This window comes from Dermacentor variabilis, chromosome 5 (genome assembly GCF_050947875.1).
Source record: "Dermacentor variabilis isolate Ectoservices chromosome 5, ASM5094787v1, whole genome shotgun sequence".
NCBI lineage: Eukaryota > Metazoa > Arthropoda > Arachnida > Ixodida > Ixodidae > Dermacentor > Dermacentor variabilis.
The window spans coordinates 11,502,017-11,511,469 of record NC_134572.1 but is presented as its reverse complement, the minus strand read 5'-3'; the positions used below and the strand labels follow the sequence as shown (position 1 = coordinate 11,511,469).

The following is a 9,453-nucleotide window of genomic DNA, read 5'->3' as shown; positions in this document are numbered from 1 at the left end:
TACTTATAACGCCGTGGAAACAGCACACAGCCAAAAGCATGGTTACATGCATTTCAGAAATAATTAAAAACCTCCACTTTTCTTGGTCAAAAATTTTCGCAACAGCAGCTCGACCAGGAGGGAAAGACACCATAGCTCGTTGTTGTAGCTCATATTGAATGCAATAGAGCGCAAGCAATGCATGGATTGGCGACGGTAACAAGTGCAGTACTACAGAAGCATGCGTTTGCCTGTCAAGCAGTTTTTTGCCATTTTAAGCACACACTTTATACCTCTATTCATCAAAGCTGTCATTTATCTCCACGGGATGCTTCTACTAGTACTTTCACACATATGACTTGAAGGTAGCACTGAAAGCCAAAGAATAAAGTGCTTCCACGTCGAATGTTTCAGCATTTACGAACAAAACAGCTTGTGTAGCTGTGCGTGCTGTTCAATATATAAGCATGCACTATTTCCTGAAATATATGTATGCTCCATTTACTGCCAGTGATCTGCTTATACCCAATAATTTAGTTTATTTTTCACCATGTGCTTGCATTGAATATTCCACAGGCATGGAAAGTTAAGCTACCAGAATAACAATCACCTAGTCTAAGGTTACCTAATCGAACAAAATCATTGTAAAATTTGTGACAAAATGTCAGAAAAGTATTTATTTCATTAAAGATAAATGGTTACATAATAATATTTGCACATTTTAAAAGTAAAAAAGGATGATAAGGAGTAAAACCACACCAATACAAAGACATAAGCACCGAATGATGGCACAGGCTTGCTGAATTAAATTTTAAGCAGAACAGTTTTTTTAAATAACCTCACTACGAACTATCACATGTTTTCATTCGAAAAGCACTGCATCTTATTATAAAGCACAAAAATAACCGGTCACATAAGTAAGAACAAGTCTGAGTGTGTCTTTAACACAAGGATATAAAGTTGGGCGAGTTGGTACAGTAACATGATCTTGGATTGTAGCGCGAAGTGACGCGGACACAGACTAGAAGCAGACAGGATGAGCGCTAACTCTCAGCTAAATATTTATTGCAACGAAGAACACACACGCACACACATATATATATATATATATAGGTGACTGCAAGAAACCGCAGCACATCTAAATGAGTATTGAATACATAGTAGTAACATGAAGACGACAAACAAAAGCCATGAGCCATCAACTGCGTGGCAAATCTGAGTGCAAGCTATTCTCTTATCAAGTATACCTGTAGGCATTGCGACCAATGTGCTCCCAAGATGCATGAGGCATTAGTCATTGCAGAGTTGTAAGGACATGACAATCCTAGGATGGTTATGTTCTTTAAGCTTTTTTCCCCACTTTCCATCTGTTGAAACTGGTATACTTCAGTCATGAAAACAAAAATGCTACAACTGGCGAGTGATAAGTTTTGCGTCTTATTTCCTAGCAGCTCATTGAAAAGAGCCACGATGAGAAATTCAAATGCTGTTACCTCATCAGACATTCAAATTTCTTAAACACAAACAAAACCAGATAGGCATTAGAGTGAGCATCACTTAAATACATTACACCGGTTTAAAGTTATTGCACCACTTTGTGCCAGGTAAAAATGTTAGAAACATCAAAAACGTTAGGATTCTACGGCCAACCGTGAAAACTAAATTTAAAAAATCATTAAGCTTTCCTAAACGGGTACAGGAGCTTTAGTACTGGCCGTCTTGGTGATGGACACGCAGATAGATGAGCAGCCATTCCACTGAGATGAGAATGTTGAGGGCTTCGCAGGGAAGTCTGCGAGACACTGCAGAGTAGTTCTTGGTCCACATGAAGGAGGTTGCTTGCATACACATCTGGGCCACCATACTGAATGCATGGTGTTACCGGAACCTTTTCCCCCTACACTGTGGTAAGAAGCATGGTTAAGTTTATACGATATTTAATATGCAAAAGAAGAGGTGAGGCATGCAGACAGGACACGAGAGTAGAGAAGTGAACATGAACGCGAAAAACATGAAACATTTCATTAAATTGTTTTATTAGATAAAATTTTTATACTATGTGTCATTCATTATGAGGGTTCATAACTGCAACATATTTAATATATAATCAGGTAGAGTTATCAGCTTGGTCAGTTTGTACAAGCTCGTTTGAGGCAAGAAATCAAGTTTCACAAACACAACCTCAACATTCTTGATTGAAAAAGGAACACCTCAGATGACATGCAGTCCTGTGAGTGGGGATTGCACAGTTGAAGAAAAACAAATTAAAACTCACAGACCTATCTTGAAAAAGGAATAAGCAGCTGCTACTGCAAAAAGCGAATTAATTGACAGGTTTTAGTAGCACAAGGGCATCTTTGGCCAATGAGCGCCAAGTCTATACTGCAAAAGATAAACTTAGTGCATCTTTACAAAGCAAATATATAAAGATGACTAATGCCTCTCTGCACTACAGTTGCTTTGCTCTAGCGTGAAGTCATTTTAATGCATGCACACGTACGTACACACGCTACACCCAAGTGTAACAGCTGCAGAATTAAAATTGGGCAGCAACAAAGTCGCAACCTTTAACCATTGATCCCAAGCTCTACTAGTGACTGGAGGTAGTACCAATATCGCCAATGATGAGTCGCAATCTTTCTGCCCAATGTTATGCTGCTCTTATTGTCAAAGATGAGTTACAATCGGCATTGAGGGAAAGCTGCCCTCAAGAGCAGCTCTTATTTTTGGGTTATTTCTAACCAGAGACCAATGAAGTAATATATTTTTAGAATGAGAATGACACCGAAAAATTGAGTACGTAAGAAATTTGGAAAATTTGGTACATTTTTCCGGAATTAACTTGGGGGTTAACGGCTAAAGCGACAATCCAGAAACTAGAACAAGTTTTGACATGTTTGCTACCAGTGAACGCTAGAAAATATGTTGGCATTCTGTAGTTTTGTCCAACAATGCAAAAGGGATTCTTAATAACTGAGGAAATAAATGGAAAAGTATCATGAAGTATATTTCGTGAATGTAATGCACTATCACTCAACTTCTGTTACTATATAATCTCCACTTGATTAACCTGCACTTTCTGAACTAGTTCAGGAGGTGCTGCATATCACTACTCATTCCACCAGTTCAACGTGGCAGCAACTGCACGTTGTGATTTGTTTTACTTAGTGCAGGCTTTGTACAGGGCGAGTTCACAGCATTCCCTGCACTTGGCCGAAAGGTAGTGCATGTTTACGCAGCAGGTGTGGTGCCGCTTCTGCACGAGCGAGGTGCAGAAATCAGTTTCATACAATTTCTAGAGGGAACTCTGACGTTAGTGTCCACAGGAGATCAAACAAGAACGGCTGTACCAGCATGGAAATTATGGAAAGTACATGGATTTGCCTAAACTTTGTCTGTTTGGCTTCAAACGGCTTTGTGACTTTGCAAACTAGTCATTTTCAACAATATACTGTGTAACAAATAAATAAGCAATAAAATCGTCCGACGACAGGGTTCAAACACAGGAACTCTAGAACAGAAGTCTGATATTGAAACCATTAAGCCACGGAGGCATGTAACGACAAGCGAGTGCAACGCCCTGATGAATTTATCGCGGGCATACCAGTGCCTTGAGACGCTTGGCGCCTTTCGATTTGGCCACCTGGACAAGCTCAATCGTTGCAATAAATAGCAATTGTGCGTGTTGGCGCCGTCTTCCGCACTTCGAAGAGTATAGACTGCGCTGAAATTTACGACAATAAGATTTATATAGCGTATAATATACGAAGCCACAAGAACGTCTGAATTCACAAGCACGAATATCAGACAAATCCATGTGCTTCCCGTCATCCCCATGGTGGTACGACTGCAGCGCCAGAGCTCCCTCTAGTAATTACTGTAAGAAATTCTATGGCAGAAATAACCGAAGTGCCTCGCATTTTGTTCTGGAGTAATAAACTAAGTTTTGCTGGTCCCATAAATCTTACTGGTCCTTAATTCCAAGTTTTAGTGCAGTCACATGTCTAGTAGACAATTGTGGTATTTTGCATAAACATTGCAAAGCCAACTGTGATGAATGTTCACTATAATAAATTGTTTATGATCGAGTAGCATAGACTACTGAAGCAATCTCTGGAAGGCAAATAAAGTAATTTTCTTATTAGCAGCCTTTAAACAGCATTCGAGCATATGACACATGCACCTCAGATATGCAGATAATATTTCCTTGACTCAGCAAGAAGCGATGCTTCATGTTCCACGAGGCTACTTCTATCAAAGCAGTATTGGTGCTCTCTAAAAACAATGCCAATGCAGATGATCCAAATATTTTTCAGGGGCAACAGTTATGCCTGGAATCATGCTAGATTAGTTTTTTTAAACACATGCTCAGACCATGTTAGAAGTGCTTCTTAAAATCCTCCTATTTATTAGACTAGTCATATATCTGTACACAAAGGCTACTAATTAGGTCCCATGCTATATCATCATCTTAAAACTTCACTTAGTAATACATATGCTGTGATAAGATTTGAGACCACATTGAGATGCTGAACAAGGTGAATTCATTATTAAAGGGAAAAAAGGGAAATGATAAAGGGAAATGAAAATGGTCAAAAACAACCAGGCATGGGGGGAGAACGAACCTACAGCCTTTGCATTAGGCATGCGATGCACTAACCACTGTGCCACCGAGGCAGCATTCAACCGTCCACAGTGGCCCCTCAGATTGTCGACGCTTGAACACGGCCGTAGTACCACAGTGGTTAGTATATCACATGCGTAATGTGAAGGTTATGGGTCCGTTCCCCACCCACAGCTGGATATCTTTTAATCCACTTTCATTTACCTTGAATTTATCACTTCTATACTTCATATAAAAAACTTAAACATGTTCCTGTATGCTTTCCTTGGCCTCATTATCTGCTGGCTTCTTCCAGTTCTGTTACTTCCAACACTTATACATATTCTAATCTGGTAAGTAAACAGTTTTGCATGATGCTGGAATGCAATATAATACATTATTGCGGGGCCGTGTTATGTAGAATGCCTTACATTGCCCAGGCAAGGTGTATTAATGTCAATCTGAAAAAAAAATTCCCACTCCAGGCAGAAATGCTGTGTACTGCTGTGTGCAACAGGGCTTAACGAAAACAACTTGTTCAGAAATAAAGCCACCAAACAACGAGGAAATATGAAAACTAGATGAAAATTTGTGCAGTTGCATGTTAAAAATTTAGCACAGCAACAGATGAAGACATAATGAAGTGCGAGGATGGTTTATTTTGGACACACGAGGCAATATACTTGAAAGATGCATATGAGCTTACACGTGGAGAAATATTGTTTATGTAGCAGCTAAACTACGAACAGGCCTAGAACACACTGATACAAGGTGTCGAGCATGTAAATCTTATCATGCCCTTAAGTCAAAGAAACATGGCTGTTTCTTATGATTCGCTACACATGGCTGGCTCACACAACTTAGCCACTTCTATATATGCCTTGTAATTACCAGGTGGTCTGTATGACATGTGCAAGCTCTAAATATGTACAAGTACCACGTAGCTGGACAGCACCAAGGTAATGTCGTTTGCCATCGTTTTGAGGAAGTGAAACCAATTCTTGCATTTTTCCTAATTAGGTAATTAGTTATTAAAGATTATTTAACTGCTCAAATATTATATTCAAAGCAAAAGTGTCAGTGCGAAAATTGTAGAGCATCCTGAAAAATTCCCAATCCAGCTTTCTACTGCTCAATAGGTGCAACAATTTTTTTTTTCAAGCTTGAAAGAAGCCAGTGAACACGTGCAAGAAGTGCCGCGCAACTAACCGCTCGTGCACCTGAACACCGTTTGGCTCCTCCTTTCATGCTTGAAAAAAAACTTTTTGAAAATAATATTTTAGAAATCAATTAATTATTATTGACTATGTTTTAGGCAAAATGCATGAAATAGTGTGACTGCCACCTCCATTTTCGGCGACATGAATTGACTCCATTTTCATGTCCAAATCCAGCTATACATGGTGCGTGTTTTGAGCTGGTTCTGTAATTAGGCTGGTTTTGACTACTTGAAGCTTCGCACCCTAATAATGCAGTCAGCCTAAAAAGAAATTGGTACATAAACGGTCGCTGTCAGTACTCCATACTCCTTTAACTTAGTGCAAAGTGCTTGTGAGCCAAGAAGTTGGTGGTTCTAAACAGTATTTCTCATTTTGACCTAGTGTTATAGCCCACTTACTATGATGCCATGCTGCTCAGTCATGCTGGTCCCAGCTTCAATCTAGGCCATGGCAGCTGCCCTCCAATGAGGGTAAAATGCAATAACGCTTATGCACTTAGATTCAGGTGTACATTAAAAAGGCCAGGTTCCCAAAACTTCAGGTTGTGACTTTGGAATGTAAAAGCACGTAATTTAATTTTAAACTCTAAAGGTGCTTTATTAGGAGCAGGGTCATCATTTTGAGCTTTTACTGCACTGCCATGGCACCAAGAAGCTCCAACTAAATAAAAACAATTTCTTAGACAATGTACATATCTTGCGAACATTTACAAACACTTCTCTGCATGCAGCTCTGTTGCTGTTATATTTAGACCCGTATGCCAAGGCGGGTTATGATGTTAGAACCTGTTTCAAACTTGTTTTTTTTACCGCTTTAAAGTTGTTGGTTATTTTGCATCTCATTGTGTGTCGAACGCACATTTCAGTGCATCAATTTCTTCAGAAAGTGCACTCCTCTTTATTTATTTGTGCATGCAAAAAGGGTTCAGAAGAACTGCTTTCTGAAAGTCTGTATAACAAGAAAAAAGAATTCTATGTAGGCTGCACAAAGAGAAAGGATTGGTTTGTAAATATGTTATTTAGTTCTTAAAAAAAGAGGCAGCTGTCAGTATTCTGTTTCAAAGTAAAGATTGCCCCTACCTGGCTCTGCCTCATTTTCCGATGTTGATGGTCCATTCGGGGGCACTCAACTGATAGGCTGCACTTTGGCGATGTCGGGTGTGGTGTTACCAGGCCCAAGGTCGATCGACATCCTCACCAAAAGTCGAGTCCAAACGCTATAAAAGAAATATCTCATCATTTTGCTATCAGTTTTGTCATCTTGCATGTTTCACACACGGCCGTCAGTGAAATATTTCGTCACTTGGATACTGAAAGAAATTCAAGCATTTTCTGGCAGCCAAGCTGATGATGATGATGTGTGGTGTTTTATGGCGCAAGGGCCAGGTTTGGCCAAAGAGCGCCATGACAAGTGGTAATGTTGACGATGTATTATGGAAGATGTGACTTGGCTGTAAACTGGCCTAAAAATTGTCGCTGTAAAGTGCGTAAAATCTACGTGCTATAAAATTATGGCGATGACTAATGACGAATACTATGAACATTAAAATCCATCGTAGAAGAATGATGCAAAATATAAAATATATAGGATGGTAAAATTACTTGGAGCACTGCTGCCTCGCCAGAGCCCTTGAAACACAAGGACCTAGAACCATGTGCTATACGAAAGAGCTATCACAGCGGCATCCTCTGAAGAGAGGACGGCAGCCAAGCTGAATACACAGTAAATGGAGAACATTGGAGAAATGGAGAAATGCAGTTGTCACATTAGATTGATCAAGTACAGTAGAAATGGAAAATAAATCAGTGCTACTGTGTCTGTTGGCTTTGAATGCAAGAAACGTAAAAACAGGAACTTGCAAACACGCCACTTTCATTTTCCCGCGTTAGCTACACCTCACAAGTTTGGCATCGTCCGGTACTCGGGGATAGTAACCGCTTAAAATCAAGATGAACGAGCGTCGGCATAAATTAGCAGGATACTTAACCGGGCAATATTGGCGCATAAAACAACTCACGTAGCGAAGCTACTGTCAATTACCCGATGACGCATCTCCGGGCGGTGCGGTTTGGGCGAACAATTCAAAAAGGAATGAGAGTTTCACTTGTTTCACGCCTACTAAGCTAAGACAGAATTTGAGTTTCTTACTAAACTATACTGGATATTTACGCTCCGAATAAAACGCTGGAAATTTTGTTACGTCAGAGTGCATACGTATGAAAGCGAGGGAATTGCTTTTATTGTATTCTGCCCAGACGGCATGTAGCAGCTACCACTCTCATGCAACAAAAGCATGAAAGTGGTACTCGTGACACCGAAAACAAACATAAACAACGCCAATGTTACGCCCTTTGGAGTTGGAACTAAGCACGATCAAGCCAGTTAGTTTTCTAGCTTTCATAACGCCATGAACACGACGACCAAAGATGGAGCGAAACAACTCCCTGCTCTCGAAAATTGTTACCGCTTGTATTTATATACCTATCGCTGCCACAAGAAAAAGTCAATGGGCTAGCTGTCCACAAGCCGCAGATTAGACTGACAGCAACATATTACGGTAACGTAAAACAATTTCCACGCTGACTTAGCAGCCGCGGTGTGCTCTAAGTGCCAAAGTTCTCGTTTGCCGCTCGAAATTCACACCATGATGACGGGCGCTGCATCTTTCACATGAAATATTGCACGCTTTGCTCCGGAGCTCAATAGGAGGGCGAAACGCATTTGCACGTACCTGAAATCCGCATGCCGGAAACCCGTCGACGCTTCCGAGAACGGGGCGCACAGCCATACACCCGTACGGCGGCTTGACTTGGACGTGAGGCACTTCTATCAAACATTTCACATGCGACATGTTTCACACCGATTGCGCGAACACCAGAAAATGACGCAGGCCGCATTGCGACGCCGAGCAGACGTGCATCCACCGATGAGCTATGAGCGCGGATTGCAGAGATCAAAACCATACAAAACGTTAGGCGCGAGAAGATGGCGGCTCTCGTTGCGGAGACGAAGCGGACGAAGCAATGATGCGCGAATGAACGTTGCCAACTGTTGGTTCCGCGTTATGCCGGCGGTGGCGGCTTTAGTGGCGTGTATTGCGGCCGTCTAATTTTTTATTTCTTTTCCCCAAACAGTATAGCTAAGATCAGTTCTTTGAATTTTTAACTGTGTCGTTTGGCATTATCTTTGTCTTTTTATGCTATTAAGCGGCCAATTATGGCCTCCCAGGTTCGCGCGCGCCAGCTTCGCGCGCAAATCTCGGAGGCCATAAGACAACTGAGGAAATGCCGTTCTTGTCGTTGTTAACGTTTCATCATCGTTTCTTCAACTGAGATAGAGAGGTAGTGTCCCTTTTTTCCCGGGGTCGGGAGGGGGCGATCAAGACGGCATCGCTCAGCGGGGGGCGGGGGAGTGGGGTTGGTGTTGGTTCTTATCGCGAAATTCGCGAACCCTGCCATTTTTTTTATAACTTAAGCATTTCTATACCTACCCAACAAGAAAAACCATCCGTCCATCAGTCCGTACAGCACGATATCTTTCAAGATAGAACCCGCAGCAGCGAGTGAATTCACCTACGTGCTAGCTCTCGCTTCAACGCGACCGATGCGGCGAGAACACTGCGCTCACGAAGCTTTCAGCTTATGCCGCACT

At 41.3% G+C, this 9,453-nt stretch overlaps 1 long non-coding RNA gene across 1 annotated transcript; it reads right to left on the bottom strand.

Moving 5' to 3' along the window:
* Positions 1 to 1,092: 1,092 nt before the first annotated feature.
* LOC142581798 (uncharacterized) lies at positions 1,093 to 8,795 on the bottom strand. Its single transcript, XR_012828295.1, has 3 exons — positions 8,534 to 8,795; positions 6,882 to 7,018; positions 1,093 to 1,881 (listed from the first exon to the last, which is right to left on the bottom strand). It is a non-coding gene; the product is annotated as an uncharacterized LOC142581798 (long non-coding RNA).
* Positions 8,796 to 9,453: the final 658 nt, after the last annotated feature.